Below are 19,798 nucleotides of genomic sequence, written 5' to 3'. Positions count from 1 at the left end.
CGGGGGGTCGGTCCAGGAGCCGGTCCGGGATCGGGGGGCCGGGCCCGCGGGGCCGGGAGCCGGTCCGGGGTCGCCTGGCCGGGGTCACGGGGCCGGGCCGGGCCGCCGGGGGGTGTGCCGGGCCGCCCGGGGCTGGCAGTGCTGGGCGGGCCGGGGGTGGTCGGCCAGGGGCCGGGGCCGGCACCCCAGGGCCCGAGCTGACCCAGGCTGGAGCCGCCGGGGGGGCCAGCCTAGGCCGCGCCTCCTCCCCCCACACCTCCCCTTATCTGCTTCAGGCTTCCCGCGAATTAAATGTTCGCGGGAAGCAGGGGAGGGGGCGGAGACTTTGGGGCGGGGGCGGAGTTGGGGCGTGGGCGGGGCCCCGTGGAGTGTCCTCCTTTCGGAGGCACAAAATATGGTAACCCTAGACAAATGAAGTGTAAAAATATAATTAGGAAGGCCAAAAAAGAATTTGAAGAACAGTTAGCCAAAGACTCAAAAATTAATAGCAAAAAAATGTTTAAGGTCAAAAGAAGCAGGACACCTGCTAAACAGCCAGTGGTGCCACTGGACGTTTGAAATGCTAAAGGAGCACTCAAGGCCATTGCGAGAAACTATTCAACATATTCATAAATTATCTGAAAAAAGGGGTAAACAGTGAGGTGGCAAAATTTGCAAATGATACAAAACTACTCAAGATACTTAAGTCCCAGGCAGACTGCGAAGAGCTATAAAAGGATCTCACAAAATTGGGTGACTGGGCAACAAAATGGCAGATGAAATTAAATGTTGATAAATGTAAAGTAATGCACATTGAAAAACCTAATCCCAACTATACATACAAAATGATGGGGTCTAATTTAGCTGTTACCACTCAAGAAAGAGACCTGGGAGTCGTTGTGGATAGTTCTCTGAAAACATCCACTCAATGTGCAGAAGCAGTCAAAAAAGCTAATAGAATGTTGGGAATTATTAAGAAAGGGATAAATAATAAAACAGAAAATATCATATTGCCTCTATATAAATCCATGATACGCCCATATCATGAATACTGCGTACAGATGTGGTCATCCCATCTCAAAAAAAGATATATTGGAATTGGAAAAGGTTCAGAAAAGGACAACAAAAATGATAAGGGGTATGGAACAGCTGCCGTTTAGGAGAGATTAATAAGACTGGGACTTTTCAGCTTGGAAAAGAGACGACTAAGGGGGGATATGATAGAGGTCTATGAAATCATGAGTGCTGTGGAGAAAGTAAATAAGGAAGTGTTATTTACTCCTTCTCATAACACAAGAACTAGGGGTCACCAAATGAAATTAATAGGCAGCAGGTTTAAAAGAAACAAAAGAAGTATTTCTTCACACAACGCACAGTCCACCTGTGGAACTCCCTGCCAGAGGATGTTGTGAAGTCCAGGACTATAACAGGGTTCAAGAAAGAGATAGATAAGTTCATGGAGGATAGGTGCATCAATGGCTATTAGCCAGGATGGGCAAGGATGGTGTCCCTAGCCTCTGTTTGTGAGAAGCTGGGAATGAGTGATAGGGCATGGATCACTTGATGATTACCTGTTCTGTTCATTCTCTCTGGGGCACCTGGCATTGGCCACTGTTGGAAGACAGGATACTGGGCTAGATGGAACCAGTATGGCCATTCTTATGTTCTTATGTAAAAAGAGAAATTAAATGCAGAGCCTTTATTTCCAAGGACTAATTGAAAGGAATGTGTTATGGGAAGCAAATTACTGGGACGTTTGCAGATATGACAGAGACAAGTAAAATATGGTGAGGAAAGTCCTTGAAATCTCTGGGCACTTCCCAGCCAACTGGTAAGGGATGGTTCAGACTGGTTTTAACAACAGCAGAGAACTAAAACCGAGCAATGTCAGATAAGTTGGCTTGTTTATTATAAGGTATAAAAGGGGGAAAAATAGGTGGGATCACTTGCTAGTGCCTGTCTGTCCAACTGGAGCCAACCAGCATGGGTTTGAGCATGCCGGGCCTAGTCCTGTTGTAAGTATCTGATAAATATTTATTAGTGGTAGCTGTTATATAGATATAGGTTAGGTTTAGCTAAGCTTAAACTGCATATTCGGAGTAATTATATAAAGGCCAATTGGTCTTTGGATTAATAAAGAAATCTATATCTAAATTCTGGTGTTGAACATTCAAATAAAGATCCCAACAGGTTTGTACTGGTCTGTTACTATTTGTAAGGCTTTCTGTGTAGCCCTGTTTATTTCAGGGATTGGTTGGCCATTTTTTGAGCACTCAAGAGGTATCTTGCCAACTTTTCCAGAGCCTGAACGGATTGTAAGTGCCTTACCCTTAGAGCTGCACTTGTGGAGAGGTTATGGGTCTATTTCCGGAGTGGGTGGGTGAGGATCTGTGGCCTGCAATGTGCAGGAGGTCAGACTAGATGATCATGATGGTCCCTTCTGGCCTTAACCTCTATGAGACTCTGAGACACATTTCTGAGTGAGGGGCAGCTAGGAAACAAGCTCCCTCCTCCCATTGATAAGGGCTGGTGAATCCTGACACAAATTGTAATTGTTTGATGTTATGATTTCCTAAAATGCTTGTGCAGTTTTAATTCAGCTGCTGCGACTTGTACTCGTTTGGAACAGAACTGTGAGATCGCACAAAATTAATACTTTGACACCCATGCTGTTACTGTAACTATATCAAAGCCCTTCTACTTTATTACTCGTATTCTTGCAAAGTATAGGATTTTCAGTTCTTTGTGTTGTCTTAGTAAACTATGGAGAAGCACAGTTGGTTTTGGTTTTTTTTATTAGCTTGGGAAGGGTCACTGTGTCAAAGTTTGAGAACTCCTGATATAAAATGATGCTGTGTTATCATATACTGCAAATACTGAACGAATAAAAGGTAAAGTGTTCTGCACAGACGTAGAATATTCCTTAATTGTCCATTACAAGGACTCCAGCATCTTCCTCTGAAGCCTCTGGTACTAGCCAATGCCCAAGCCAAGATACTGCACAAGGGGGTGGCTGGTTTGATCCTGGGTGACACTTCTTTTATGTTTGCATGATGATAAATACAATTTCTATAAACAGCACTTGACTTTCAATGGGGCATAGGCTCCTAAGTGCCTACGTCACTTTTGGAAACAGGACTTAGCACTTAGAGACTACTGAAAATCAGACCTATTGTCCTTAGCCCCAGGAAAACATGGGTCCACACAGCCACAGAAAAACAAGTATGCCTGGAAAAGCAGGGTAGACAATGTCAATATTCTGCCACATTCAAATTAGGCTTCAGCCAGGTAAAGCACCTTAAAACCTTAGGTCCTTCCAGCTTTCACCTTAACAAGATCCATATTCCCATGGCTCGCAGAGAAGGAATCCCATTTCACTACTAGGCAGACTACTCAGACAGTTTCAGCGCTATCGTTTTTGGAACAGTGTATTCCTTGCGTGGCATACACTGGAGAAGTTTCATCTTTTCACTGTACCACTGTAGGGGATACAGAAGTCTGACCAAGAAGTCTAAATAAAGGGTACGTCTTCACTATCCGCCGTATCGGCGGGTAGCAATCCATTTATCCGGGATCAATATGTCGCATCTCATTAAGACGCGATATATCGATCCCCGAATGCGCTCACCATCGACTCTGGAACTCCACCAGAGCGAGCGGCGGTAGCGGAGGGGGAGCCACAGCCGTCGATCCCGCGCCCTGTGGACCCCAGGTAATTCAATCTTAGATACTTCGACTTCAGCTACACTATTCGCGTAGCTAAAGTTGCGTATCTTAGATCTATCCCCCCCCAGTGTAGACTAGCACAGAAGTAACACTATTAAACAGCAGTACTGATCCTTTTTAATTCAATAGATTATTTAAAGGCACTTTTGCATCTTCTCTGCAGTTTACCATGGGAAGGCAGAGCCCATAAAGGTATTTGTGTATCTTCCTACTTTGTTCCACCTTGTTTCTTTCTAAATGCTGTACTTTGATGATCAGACCCCACGAGAATGTCAGCAAAATCTCTAACTTTTTGTTGTACCACGTGAAGCCTTTTTTCTGTACACTATGAAATCTTTTAGAGAAATCTGTGCCTATAATCATAAAATTCTGGCAGTTGCCTCCATAACCCATTACAGTAAAAGATAGCAACAATGTTTTCATTAACCAAAATCAATAGCATACACAACTGCAATTTGTTTCAGCAGCAAAAACATATTGCATTCCAATTGAAGTATGTACGGAAGGCTGTAAGTTCTCTGAAGCCACACAGGTAACCAAAATCGCAGCGGTAAACCAGTCACTTGTATGGAATCAATATAAATATTGAACTTAAAATACTATGTTGAAATCTTTATGGTAAAAATGTATGATTTATTAGCTGCATGAGTAATACAAATCAATATAAGAGCAAGACTTAAACAGACAATATATTAGTTAAATTTACTGTGTGTACCCTTTGATATGGACAATTTTTGAAACATATGATTATTGCATTGTGGTTCTGACAGTAAAAAGCAATAGTGTAATCATTTTTATTTCCTCAGGCAATGGTGGCTGGCTTTTTGGAAGCAACATTTCTTATTTTTGAGCTTGTGATCTGCTCATTTGGAGGTTCTTTTGCTTAAAAAAACCCCTCAGGTTGATTGTTGGTTAGTCTCAGCCAAATGTCAGGGGAGGAAGAGCCTATCTCATAAAACCACTTCCCATAATTCAGCACCATTTAGCAATTTCAGCTTAGCAGAGCAGAATTAATTCACAAGGTAGATGAATTACAGCGCTTCTTACTCTACCAGAAAACGCTCCCACATGATCACAGCTAAGGTTAGTGAAGAGGCACTAAAGAGGTCTGTAATTCATTAGTTTGTACATAAGAGTTTCCAGTTCAATTTCTTCCCCCCCCATGAGCGTAAGTATCCAGTGACATCAAAGCTAAAACTTGACATAAAATAGTCTGTAAGTTGTTCTTGATTTTCTGTGGTGCTCAGTTTCTCATTTTGCCTTTCACCGAGTATAGCATTTCATAGACTGGGTCGTATTCTTCATTAAAGTATTGAGTACTCACTGTGGATGCACACATGCGCATGACTATGCGGTGTATTGAGCTTGCACTTGAGAGTGCACAGTAGCTTATTCTCTAAACCATTATCCACAACTGGGTGTTACAATTATTTTGTTTCATAATAAAATATGAACACCCATGGATGTGGTGTCTGGGTGCATCAAGTTATGGGCCACATGTTCTGCAGATGAAAACTGGCAGAGCTGTTAGAATTTGGCCCTACAACCACTTGGACTACACTACAATTTGGCTCTATTTGAACGCCTTGAGCAACAACACTTTCCCTCTTCCTCATTTATCCACCCACACCAGGAAGGATACTAGAAAAATAAAAGCAAGCCTGATTCTAGTTACGTGCGTGTGACTTCAATAAGTTCAATGTAACTCCTGAGTTATAGCTGTGAAAGTGAGAACAGATTCAAGCTCAATGCTTTCACTCCAAGTCCAGTCTGGCAAACGCTTGGCTAAAAAGATGACGTGAAGAGACTCAGGATGAACCAGACAGATGCAGTTAGCAAATTCTAGTCAGGATCACACACCGAATCCAGCCTCAGGAGCACACAACTAAGACCATCTAGAGCAGCTCATCTGATCTCAGCTGTTGCAATGGCACATGAAAGGACAGGAGGTTTCTAATTTAACCAGCTCTCAAATCTACTTTATTACACGGAAAGCTCTCTTTGCTGATGTTTGTCTTCAGTTTCTCTCTTCCCATTAAAAATGTGTATGATTCTGAAATAACAATGTCCATGGACAGGTTATTTTCTTAATGAAAAATGTCATCTTAGTTCATAACAATAGGCTCAGGTAGATAAGAATAAAATAATAAAAGCAGGTCTACAATAATACTGCTTTAGCGAACATTAACAGGCATGACTTGAATTGGATTTCCCCACATTTTTATAAGTCTTTAATTACTTCTTTTGAAAATTCAAGGTAATTGTTTAAAAAAAAAACAACCTTGCACACACTTCTTTTAAAGACTGCCAGAGGGTGCTACTAACCAAACATCTGGGACTAGACTTTCCTCCAGAAACTCTCTATGAAGCCTGAACTTCTTTATCAATTCATTCTTGTTGGATGCAGTTCAACTAACAAATTGTTGTTTTAGTGAAAAATGCCACCGTGAGCTGAAGGGATTTGTACAACCAGCTGTAAATTCTGTTTGGACCCATTTACAACATGAGAATCTGAGTTCTGTTTGTTTCTTTTTTGGGCCTGTCTTGTAGCAGGAGGCTTCTGGGTATACGTCTGGCTCTGTTGATTTGTTTCTTTATTTCCTTGTGTGGGTATCGTAGTTTTGAGAATGCTTGGTGAAGATCTTGTAGGTGTTGTACAACCGCATCTGCTTCAACCCTCAGACAGAGACCAACACCTACAAGATCTTCACCAAACCTTCATGCCTCCAGCTTCCATCCCGGACACACCACACGATCCATTGTCTACAGCCAAGCACTGAAATACAACCGTATCTGCTCCAACCCCTCAGACAGAGACCAACACCTACAAAATCTTCACCAAGCATTCTCAAAACTACGATATCCGCATGAGGAAATAAGGAAACAGATCAACAGAGCCAGATGTGTATCCAGAAGCCTCCTACTGCAAGACAAGCCCAAGAAAGAAACCAATAGAACTCCACTGGCCATCACATACAGTCCCCAGCTCTCCAATGTATCATCAGAGATCTACAACCCATCCTGGACAACGATCCCTCACTTTCACAGGGCTTGGGTGGCAGGCCAGTCCTCGCCCACAGACAACCCGCCAACCTGAAGCATATTCTCACCAGTAACCACACACCGCACCATAGTAACTCTAACTCAGGAACCAATCCATGCAACAAACCTCGATGTCAACTCTGCCCACATATCTACACCAGCGACACCATCACAGGACCTAACCAGATCAGCCACACCATCACCGGTTCATTCACCTGCACGTCCACCAATGTAATATACGCCATCGGGTGCCAGCAATGCCCCTCTGCTATGTACATCGGCCAAACTGGACAGTCCCTCCGTAAAAGGATAAATGGACACAAATCAGATATTAGGAATGGCAATATATACAAACCTGTAGGAGAACACTTCAACCTCCCTGGACACACAATAGCAGATTTAAAGGTAGCCATCCTGCAGCAAAAAAACTTCAGAACCAGACTTCAAAGAGAAACTGCTGAGCTTCAGTTCATCTGCAAATTTGACACCATCAGCTCAGGATTGAACAAAGACTGTGAATGGCTATCCAACTACAAAAGCAGTTTCTCCTCCCTTGGTGTTCACACCTCAACTGCTAGAAGAGGGCCTCACCCTCCCTGATTGAACTAACCTCGTTATCTCTAGCCTTACTCACTCTTGCTTGCATATGTATACCTGCCCCTGGAAATTTCCACTACATGCATCCGAAGAAGTGGGTATTCACACACAAAAGCTCATGCTCCTATACGTCTGTTAGTCTATAAGGTGCCACAGGACTCTTTGCTGCTTTTACAGATCCAGACTAACACGGCTACCCCTTTGATACTAAGTACTTGTAAAGAACACAAGGCCATTCATACCACAACACTACAGCTGAAATAATGCTCAACACACTACCTCAAGCTTCCTGGGCCCAAAGATGCCTGGGACACTACAGTTGATCCTATTGACATGCCTACTATACCAAAAGCATTAGTCTGGGACAAAGGAAATTACACTATTTCAGAAACCTGCATTGATGCCTTGACTAATCCTGACAGACACAAAGAAATCTAGAGTCTACAGCTTCCCCCTCCGGCTCCAATTCATCCTTTTTTGTGATGTAGCAATATGCTACATCACATCACCCACTGATCTTGGCCTTCTATAATATATGGGCATAATGAAGCGAGTCAAAAACAATCAAAGCTTTAACTCGTTTCCACATGGCTTCACATAACATTTTCCACCTTCTTCATCTACTGTATCCCCATCCTGGGAGATTCTAATTTACACAGCCAAGTTCTGAAGCATGCAGCTCATCTTGAACACTTAATAAGCATTGATAAAGACTAGGCTTGAAGTGTACTGCCAACAGATCTGTAGAGATTTTCAAGCCACATTTTCTGCATGTGTCTAATGACAATTATCACATGTTAATGTATTACCTATGAAAGCCAACTGCAATACTGGGTCATTCATAAAAACCACAGATACGTTGTTTTTCAATGCGGCTGTTCACTGCAATATAATTATCAGCAGTGGCTCCCAATCATCAACAGTCTGAATTTACATGCTACTGTACATGGGCAATCAAAGTCAAGTTACAGAGATTTCACTTTGTTTCTACCCCACATCAGTTTAAGTAAGGAAGTATAATCTAGTGGTTGGAGAAAATCCTGGGATTAAAGATTCTAGCTTTCTAATCCTGGCTTTGCCCTTGATTTGCTGCGTTACCTTGGGCAAGTCACTTAACCTCTCTGCACCCCTGTATCCCCATCTATTATTGTAACAGACTGTTGTGAGATGTAGGCCTACATCTTAAAAAATGGCCTCCAACACGGCAGGGAAATATCTGCACCAACAAGATCAGATAATCAGGCATCTAAATGGGTGAAATAGTAGAGCACAAGTAATTGCTCCTGCAAGTTTGTGCTTACACTTACTTATTGTCACAGAACTGCACCTACACCACTGGGGCAGATAAAGACCATAGTTTTTAGCCAGGTCTCAACGATTTTATATGCTTTGAGATTCTCAGATAAGGGACTTTGAAAGTGCAGATATATTATGATTGCTGTGTAAAAAACACAGATGAGAACATCAGCAAGGTAAAGTCACAGAGCCTGATTCTGCACTGCCCTACACATTGTGTCCTCATGTACACCAGGGAAAAGTGTGTGTTTAGTAAACACCCACTTTACACTCACTTTTCACGGGCGAAGTGATGACACAAGGCAGAGGAGAACCAGGCCCATACTGTAGCTTAATGCAGTGGGTGGGTAATATGCTATAAATTGGGAGAGGGGTGTATTATCTTCTTGACATGAGCACAAGAGCCCAGATTCAAATCTCAGTTACGCCTGAAGTAATTTTGCTTAGTAAGTGAAGTGCCTCTCTATTTGCACTGATAAATAAACAGATTCTGGCCAGAGATTCCATTCAAACTAATGGAGTTACATGAATTATTGTAGGAGTCTCAATAATTCTAGTTTGCAAAACAGTAGCTGATCAACATTACCCTTACAACTTAGTAATATTCTCATTGATCAAAAAGAATCACGTTTCTGCAAATCCATAAACATTGTGCAGGGTTGACTCAGATTTTGTACTGTGATAAAACTAAGTCACCTTTTTTGAAACTTACCCATCAGTGCCAAAGATGACTCCAAGAAAGGTAACAAAAGAGAACTGCAAACAAAAGAATATAATTGTCCACCCAATTATACCTGGTTGAATGTACATGAAATTTGTGCAGAGGGTCTAATTTCACCATTTTCACTACTACATTAAACTAACAAAAACCCAGAAGAACCACTTTACAGAAGCAAATGGATAATCACAAAGTATAAGCTGCCTTAACTATTCTGTCTGCAGTCTTGGGACCATGCTTCATTGCCTTTGAACAAATAATTTCATATACATGTCATGCCTTCTTCATGATGAAAAAAATGATTTCCATCTTGATACTCAGACAAGCAAAATGGGTAGATTGGGCTTAGAATGCTAAGCACCGTTATCATGCTGGCCAGGGCAATGTTTGGTACATAAACGTGACAGAGTAGTCTGTTCTAGGGTAGAAATCACAGAAGAAAAAAACCACGCGCTCTCTCTCTCTCAGGGCTAGATTGTGACTTAAATTGAAGCAGGTGAGTCGTTCCAATGAGGTCAATGGGCACAAGACTCCAGGAGAACTTGGCAGGATGCATTGGGGGATCTTGCAATCCTGTGAGTGGCCTAGAAATGCTGCTGATTAGAGCTGGTGGAATTTTTTTTCCACCTAAACCATTTCTCAGATCCAGAATGGAATTTCTGGTGGGGAGAAAGCAAGAGAAGTTAGCCTACTGGCGAGGGCCATTCACCTGGGATGTGGGAGACCCACATTCAAGTCCCTGCTCTGGCTCAGTCTCTCTCATCAGCCCAATAAATATCTAATTATTTGTACAAAGCGGAATGGCTCCAACAGGAGAGATTGAGAGACCCCCGGGTAGACTTGAATCAAGCAGAGAAGGGCTTGAAAGTGGGTCTCCCACATCCCAGGAGAGTTCCCCAGCTACTGGCTATTCTGGGGTCTCTCCCTCTCTCATTTTTTGTGAAAAGCTTTGAGAGGTCTTGTTTTCATTCCTCGTTGGAGTGAAACCTCGACATGTCTCATGAAATGGAATTGCTGGTTTTCAGCCAGCTCAACGGTCAAGATATATTTTCAGTGAGCTGAAAAGTAAAAAAAAAAAAAAAAAAAAAAGCCAACAAAACATTCAGTTTCATTCGAGCTTTTAAAAACTTTAATTTTTCAATGAAATTCAAGTACATTTCTCCATGAAAAGCTGTTTCTAATTGAAAAATCCCAGTGTCTCATTCTGAAAATGTCAGCTTAAAATGTTGTTTATTGTTCAGGAGGGAAGGTCTGACAGAAACAATTCAGCAAATTCAACATGACTTTACGAAATGGTTTGGTCGACCCTAATCTGCATTTTTCATCGACAAAAGTTTCAGCCAAAAAATATTACCCAGCTCTAGTTATGGTAACAGAAGCAGCAGAGCTGCTGGACAACGGCTCCCAAACATTGCTCCCAGTGGGGAGGTCAGGTTCATGCCCTAGCTCTTTATCTGATCCACGGCACGAAACCCACTTTGGCCTCAATTTATCCTCAGAGAGCCAAATACTGTGAGGGTTTTTAAAGGAACCCTCATTTGGGCATCTAAATCCATACTTAGGCATGAAAGTGGCTGTTTTATAGGCTAAAGTGCCTATCTGAGCACCCAGACAATGTACCAAAGCACTTATATTCGAAAATTGCCCTTTCCCCTACCAAAATTATACAAACTATAGATGATATAGATACAAACTTGCTGCAGTAAGCAAGATACTGTCTCTCCCATCTGAGGCTCTCCACCCCTTTCTTTGGTTTGTATCTTACCGTCCGTTTTTAATCAGAAATCCCCATTGAAAACAATGAGTTCTGCCAAAAAAAAAATCTATTATTGGACCACGGTCTGTTCGTGGAAGGGAAATGTTTTTGAGCTACACAGAGCTCTTCTTCAGGTCCAACACGAAGAAGAGCTCTGCGAAGCTTGAAAGCCTGTCTCTTCTACCAACAGAAGTTGGTCCAATAAAAGATATTACCTCACCCACTTTTTGTCTCATATCCTGGGACCACCACAGCTACAACACTATTGAAAAAAAAATCAATGGCACATTATGGTACTTTAATAAAGCTCATCATTAGTAGGTATTTTAGGACAGCAGGAGACTAATGTAAAGAGGAGAGCTGTGTTAAGCAGCCTTCTTTCAAACCAGGCTTAGACTTCCTGAATGAGAGTGACAGGGGAACGTAATCATCTTAGTTTAAATTCCATGATAGCGCCTTATATTGTAAAATATAGGATGTCTTGATTACTCTGCTAAATAACCATAGACTTTACCATTAACCCCCCCACCATATGCCCTCCCCCCCCACCCCCGCCCCAAAAACAATTCAGCATGTTGGCCTCAATTTCTGTGTTGAGTTTCCATGAATCATTAATCTAAAGTGACAATTTAACTAAATATGGTAGCTCTCATTTAAACAGCCAGCAGGAAAGGTGAAACGATCAGTCTGTTGCTTCAATGTTTGTAAAATGGATAATAGAGCTCAAAGAATAGACATATAATATTTCCTGTCCATCAGTCTAATGCTTTCATTTTACTGTGTTATCTGCCATCTAAAAACTACTTGTTTACTCAGGCGCTCTTATCTTCTCTCGGTGTGAAACTTCTCTGCAATAACTAAAATGCCTGGTGGTTTTTGTGCATCCAGATTGTTTTGATTTCAAATACACTCAAGATTGCATTTTGGTTGCTTTTCTGAATGCTTATATTTCATATTATTCTACAGCATCAAACATGCTACTATTTCTGCATTTTTTTCCTTTTGCTAAACTTAGGGTACGTCTACACTACCCGCTGGATTGGCGGGTAGAGATTGATCTATTGGGGATCGATTTATCGCGTGTAGTGTAGACGCGATAAATCGATCCCCGATCGCTCTCCCATCGACTGCTGAACTCCAGCTCGGCGAGAGGTGGAAGCAAAGTCGACGAGGGAGTGGCGGCCATCAATCCCACGCCGCGAGGACGCGAAGTAAGTGATTCTAAGTCGATCTAAGATACGTCGACTTCAGCTACGCTATTCTCGTAGCTGAAGTTGCATATCTTAGATTGATCCCCCCGCCCCAGTGTAGACCAGGCCTAAGCTAAATATAAATATCTTTAAAAAACATGAATTTCTGAGAATTTTTCAGGAGATCTTCACTGATGATCAGATGTAAGTGGAGATGCAGCCTTCCAGTTAAAGTGACACTTAAATTAAGGTTCCCATATTTCAAGTCCCCAAACAGAGGACACTGCCTGGGGAAAGCGGGGGACTAGAGAGAGGGTACAGTTTCTACTGTACAATTTCTTTCTACTTTGAATAACTAACATTTATAAATAATAAGTGTAATGGCCTCAAAAATAAATGTAAATCAAATTTAAATGTACCTTTTTAAATGCAGTCAGTCCTCTCCTACTGCACTTCTTCCCGTTATGCCCATGCATATTTCTCTGTAGATCAGTGGTTCTCAAACTAGGGCCGCCTTTGTTCAGGGAAAGCCCCTGGCAGGCCGGGCCGGTTTGTTTACCTGCCGCGTCTGCAGGTTCGGCCATTCGCGGCTCCCATTAGCCACAGTTTGCCGCTCCAGGACAATGGGGACTGCAGGAAGCGGCGCGGGCCGAGGGACGTGCTGGCCGCCCTTCCCGCAGCCCCCATTGGCCTGGAGCAGCAAACCGCGGCCAGTGGGAGCCGCGATCAGCCGAACCCGCAGACGCGGCAGGTAAACAAACCAGCCCAGCCCACCAGGGGCTTTCCCTGAACAAGCGGCGGCCCTAGTTTGAGAACCACTGCTGTACAGCATATCTTTCTCAGCAGTGGTTGATTGTTCATGAAGTAGCCATGAAAGTCTTTACAACATGTGTGGCTGAAGTTGTACTGTACATGCAGGATCCATTTCAGCGACTCAACAGTCAATACCATGCCAACCTTACTTGCTAGCGGCGGTGGCACTGCCTTCAGAGCTGGGCCCCTGGCCAGCAGCCACCACTCTCCAGCCATCCAGCTCTGACGACAGCTGCGCTGCCAGCAGCAGCGCAGAAGTAAGGAGGCCAAACCAGTAAACATGCACGCCACTATTAGGGTACACCGGGAATTGCTGTTCTACCAGAATTAATGTAGGAAAAAGGAAAAGCAGAACATTTGTTCATATTTCAAAAATCCACCCAGACAGAGATCAGAGGACCAAGAAAGAGGTCATGTCCAGGAAAACCCAAACATATGGTGACCCTAAAATGAACTGTTTTGTTGCAGGGAGATCGCCTCAAAAATATCCATGCTGCTATTCCCTGCATTTGTATGTGCAATAATACTGAATGGGAACCAGGAAGTGAGGTGAAACAATAATCTTTAATAACGGCAGACAAACGTTTATTTAAAAAAAGACAGTGGAAAGTTAGGCATAAGCTAAGTTGGGTGCTGGAAAACTCCCCAAAAGAAAAGAAAGAAAATAGGAAGCTAATTCTTGTACTCTTATTCTACTGACGAGACAGGTTTTAGTAAGATTTTTTTCTCCATTCACAGAACCTCATAAAATATTTAGATTAACTTAAAACTTCAGCTGACAAACACAGTTTTGGCAGTAAGAGAGGATTCAGTTTGGTAAAGTAATGCTGGAAGTAAATGGAAAAAGTTCCTCAGCTGGTAAAACCTACCTTCTTTGCATGAACCTATGAATATAATTTTGCTTTTTTCATTCACATGCAAATGCATTATTTCAAGTGCCGAAAACATGTACAAAGGAAGAAATTAAAACATTATATTGTCTAATACTAGGGTTTTTACATGCCAAGCAAATTTCCGTGCTAAGCTTTTGTTTCAGGTTCTGTATAATATGACAGCTGTTTCTATTCAGATGGTATTTTAAAGGAAACGTTTTCTGTAATTTCAGCTAAATCATATTCAAACTAGCAATACTCCATTTTAAAGTACCATTGAGAAAATGCAAACTGTTTCTACAATGAAGCTAACATTTACTATTCTAATCTAATGCAAATGCTCGTTAGAATCAACAAGACTATACTAGTGCTGTGTCAATATCTCTTGTGCTCCTTAAGATTATTTCACATCTAATGCAGCCACAGACAAAATTCACCCACAGATGTATTAAATACTAGATTAAAATGTGTTGCTATTTATTATTTCTATTATGGTATCACCTGAGAACCCCAAAGGGGGGATTGGATTCCATTGTTTAAAACAAACACACACAAAAACAGTCTCTGCCTGAGACCTTGCAATCTAGAATATAAATTAAAATTACAAGTCCATTATTGTAATTCCTAAATGGGCAAAACCTTAATTGAAATCGATGGGAGATTTTCCCTACATAAGGGCTGCAAAATAAGGTTCAAATTTTCCAGCATCAGAAAATTATAGAGCTTTTTATATCACATCACAGAGCACAAATTTTGGCCTGAGTAAGAAAAAAATGTTTCATTTGTGCTTTATTCCCAAACAAATTCAATTCCCTTTCACTGAGCAACAGAAGAGAGGGATCCATGACAATAAGGTAAAAGGATTGTTTATGTGCTGATGAAGGGTGCTCATTCGTACGAGGGAAGGAGATAATGCGAAGATCATTTCAACTTGTGTGAATTTCCTCTAGCAATATCTCCAATGGTGCCAATGGGACACAAAAAAAGGAAGAAGTTGGTGAATAGACAATAGTGGGAGGTTATTTCAGTTGCTGAGGGATGAGCCATGTGGTAATAAGAAAAAGTCAGCCATTTAGGTGGCCATGGGAGAATTGTTTGTTTTGCGGGCAGAGATCAAGACAAAAGTGTGAAAAAAATAGTAAAACTGAGAAAAGCACCTGGTGCTGCCAGCTGGAACAGCTGAGCAAATAAAACAGGTTAGTGATTATGCAGATGGAACCCTCCATAAATCTGGCCAGACATATGGAAAACAGGAGAATGAAGATGGCTACAAAACCAGATCATGCTTTCTCCTATCCTTGGGGGAAGCAGAGGCACCTGAGAGCAACTACGAGTATTATTCACATAAGACTCTTGTGCTATTATATCTCAATTGCATCAAGGAGATGATGATGACAACAATGAGGACGATGGAAGCAGTAAAAATGGTCATAGCAGATTTACAGTTTCTATAGATAAGAAAGTCAAAACTCAGGATTTAAATCCAAGACTATTTAAAGAAAATATAGGCTTCCATGCTGACAGTAATGCCTCCAGCTACTTTGCAATCATCCTGGTTGCTCTCAATGTTCTCTGGGTTCTAACTTGACAAAGTACTGGGAGCCAAAGTTGTGTAGAGCAAGTGAATACTGACCTATTAGTGATGGAGAGACCTCCAAAAGCATTGCAGATTCAGTTCAGCTAAGCCGCCGTATGGTTCTGACCTCGGCCCTCCCAAGGACTTATCTCAAACAGACAGCTCACTGTTGCCCTTTTCCCCCTCCTGCTTGAGTGGCAGCATGTGATAATGTAACCCCTGCTGGTACCCTTGGCCTCATATTGTGGGTTCCTGCAGTTTATTCATCACTCAATAACACATAATTTATTCATCTCAAGATGCATCATTGGAGCTGCAGAAGATGAGTGGTGAGCAGAGCTGGGTGCATGAATCACCAGCAAGTCCACAAAAACTATATCATCACTTGATCTGACCTGTTTCGTTTACTTTTCTGCAAACACCACCAGCCTTATTTTGTTCTCACACATGTTTGGGGAGAATGTTCTGTTCCTGTGAATGCAAGGTCTTGCACTTCAGTGCACACACCCATCCGCATGCCAATGAGCACATCTGCACTCAGATACTTGGTAATCCTATATCTACTGGTTGTGTGTGTTTGGGAGCCAGAGTGATATTGGAAGGGTGAGACTAGGACAGTGCTTTAAAGTCCTTAGCTTTATCCAAAAGTAAACAAGAAATACAAACTCAGTATGTAGCTGTGGATGTGGCATACCTAGACTTTAGTAAGGCATTTGATACGGTCTCGCATGATATTCTTATCGATAAACTAGGCAAATATAATTTAGATGGGGCTACTATAAAGTGGGTGCATAACTGGCTGGATAACCGTACTCAGAGAGTTGTTATTAATGGTTCCCAATCCTGCTGGAAAGGCATAACGAGTGGGGTACCGCAGGGGTCTGTTTTGGGACCGGCTCTGTTCAATATCTTCATCAACGACTTAGATACTGGCATAGAAAGTATGCTTATTAAGTTTGTGGATGATACCAAACTGGGAGGGATTGCAACTGCTTTGGAGGACAGGGTCATGATTCAAAATGATCTGGACAAATTGGAGAAATAGTCTGAGTTAAACAGGATGAAGTTTAACAAAGACAAATGCAAAGTGCTCCACTTAGGAAGAAAAAATCAGTTTCACACATACAGAATGGGAAGAGACTGTCTAGGAAGGAGTACGGCAGAAAGGGATCTAGGGGTTATAGTGGACCACAAGCTAAATATGAGTCAACAGTGTGATGCTGTTGCAAAAAAAGCAAACATGATTCTGGGATGTATTAACAGGTGTGTTGTGAGCAAGACACGAGAAGTCATTCTTCCGCTCTACTCTGCTCTGGTTAAGCCTCAGCTGGAGTATTGTGTCCAGTTCTGGGCTCCGCATTTCAAAAAAGATGTGGAGAAATTGGAAAGGGTCTAGAGAAGAGCAACAAGAATGATTAAAAATCTTGAGAACATGACCTATGAAGGAAGGCTGAAAGAATTGGGTTTGTTTAGTTTGGAAAAGAGAAGACTGAGAAGGGACATGATAGCAGTTTTCAGGTATTTAAAAGGGTGTCATAAGGAGGAGGAAGAAAACTTGTTCACCTTAGCCTCTAAGGATAGAACAAGAAACAATGGGTTTAAACTGCAGCAAGGGAGGTCTAGGTTGGACATTAGGAAAAAGTTCCTAACTGTCAGGGTGGTTAAACACTGGAATAAATTGCCTAGGGAGGTTGTGGAATCTCCATCTCTGGAGATATTTAAGAGTAGGTTAGATAAATGGCTATCAGGGATGGTCTAGACAGTATTTGGTCCTGCCATGTGGGCAGGGGACAGGACTCGATGACCTCTCGAGGTCCCTTCCAGTCCTAGAATCTATGAATCTATGAAAAGGGAGGGAGAGACAGGGGGATTGGAGGATCCTTTTGCTGGAAACACTTTGCACATGTTTGATGTCCCCAAAGCGGAGGTGGATGGGTGCTAGAGAAGCAGGACTGCAGAGTCAGGGGGAAGGAGTGTGGAACTGAAACCTCATGCTACAGCTTGCTGTGAATGATAGGGACCGAGCCAGCTCTAGGTTTTGTGCCGCCCACCACCCCAGCCCTGGCTCCCCCCGCTCTCCCATGTTGCCCCAGCCCTGGACTCTCCCCCGCCCACACCTCCTTCTGCCCCAGCTCTGGCCCCCACCTGCACCCCCCTGCTGCCCCAGCCTTGGGCTCTTCTCCCCCCCACACACACCCACACCTCCTGCCGCCCCAGCCCTGGGCTCTCCCCCCACCCGCATCTCCTGCCATCCCAGCCCTGGGCTCTTCTTCCCCCACACACACCTGCACCCCCTGCCGCCCCAGCTCTGGCCCCCACCTGCACCTCCTGCCGCCCCAGCCCTGGGCTCTTCCTCCCCTCCCCCGCACCCACACCTCCTGCCGCCCCAGCTCTGGCCCCCACCTGCACCTCCTGCCGCCCCAGCCCTGGGCTCCCTCCCTCTCCCCCACCCCCCACACCTCCTGCCACCCCAGCCCTCAAAGAAAGAATTGGGTGGACTAAATGGACAGTGCACCTCTCTACCTGAAGCCTAACAAGGGAGGTACGTGGATCCCACTAGCATTTAAAATGAAAACTAAGGGAGGGGAGGCTCTGGACCTGGGCAGCTTTAGATACAGTACCAGGCACTTAGGAGGATTTCCACTTCTGAGCCATGGAAGCAGAAATTGACTTTTCCTTTCCAAATTTAGCTAATATTCAGAAAGGGAATCTAGCACCTGCCTTCCAGATTTGAACACCTCAAAATTCAGGAGTGCTCAAGCTCTATTTGGGCAGTTGTTACTTCATTTCTCCCAAATCAAATATACTGATCCACTGTAACTTGCTGTAGAAAAAGTAGAATAAATTGAGCAAGAAATACTTCCCAGTGGTTATTAGGACTGGAATTGCTATTTTCAACAGCCATTGCCTTTTTTTTTTTTTTAAGTTTTGGTTTTATTTGTTTAAAAGGAAGACAGTGATATTGCATTGGCAAATTCCCCATAGAAACAAAGAGTGGAACAAAAGAAAAATAAAGGCACCTCAACTTTTCTTCATTTATGTAGGACAGTCCTATAATATGCATCCAGATATCCTCCAGTCACACAAGCTGAAAATTGTTCCACTTTACTGCAGTTCTGTAACCATATGGGAACCAATCCTGTCTGTGTTCTGTGCACGTCCAAAATTCCTGCTGAATGACCCGCCCTGGGAGTGAGTTACCAGTGACCCAGGGCTTGGGCGGCAGGAGGGTGCAGTTGGGGGCGAGGGGAACAGCGAACAAATGTTTTGCTTGGGGCAGCAAAAAACCTAGAGCCGGCCCTGTGTAGATGTGATCCTGAGGCAAGAAAGGGAGGTGGGCTGGAGAGAGGAGCTGCAGAGCCACTCCTGTGAAAAGACAAAGTTGCAATATGAGGGAATGGCTGAATCCCTGGATCTGTAAGCTCTTTAGTGGCATGTCGCTAGTTGAGGATCAAGAATATAACGGGGAAGGGTGCAGCACGTTCTAAGGCATGTAGAGGCAATTAAAGAACAGTAACATATCCATGGGCTGTCACTTAACATGTTAGGTCAAAAACTGTTGTGAAATATTCTTCAGAACCCCAGACCCTTTTAAATCGCCCGGGCAGGTCACAGAGCTCCTAGGCATAGGTGCCGAGTGGGTGCTGATCACCCACTGGCGGGTGCTGGTGGGTGGGTGGGCCCCTCCCAGTGCCTCCTGCCAGCGGCGGGCCCCTCCAACCAGCTCATCCCCGTCCCCCCCAGTGCCTCCTGCCCGCTGCCATCAGCTGTTTGGTGGTGTGCCAGAGGCACTGAGGGGAGGGGCAGGAGCGGGGGATGGGAAGAAGCAGGGCAGGCCTGGGTGACCCATGGCTCAGATGCAGGGAGTGGAAGGGGTGGGACCAGCCCCTTCCAGCCACTCCAAGACACTGCTCTGCAGCCCGGCATGGCGGCTGCCTGAGAGAGCCTGGCTGGGGAGGTGACTTCCGCTCTCTGCCCGGGCTCAGGTGCTGGGATCCCTGGCAGCTGAGCCAGGTAGGGAGCAGAAGCCGCCTCCTCCCCAGCCAGGCTCTCTCAGGCAGCTGCCGGGCAGGGCTGCAGAGCAGCAACCAGGAGGGGCCGGCATTAAAAGCGGCTCCCTCCTGCTCCCCGCATGGGCTCCTGCCCGCCAGGGAGAGCGGCAGAACGTACTCGGGGGCAGGTGCAGCAGGAGGACAAAGCACCCCCTCTGCAGGTAACATGGGGCGGAGAGAG

Source organism: Trachemys scripta, chromosome 9 (genome assembly GCF_013100865.1).
Source record: "Trachemys scripta elegans isolate TJP31775 chromosome 9, CAS_Tse_1.0, whole genome shotgun sequence".
NCBI classification, from domain to species: Eukaryota; Metazoa; Chordata; order Testudines; family Emydidae; genus Trachemys; species Trachemys scripta.
Note: the sequence above shows the minus strand (reverse complement) of the source record.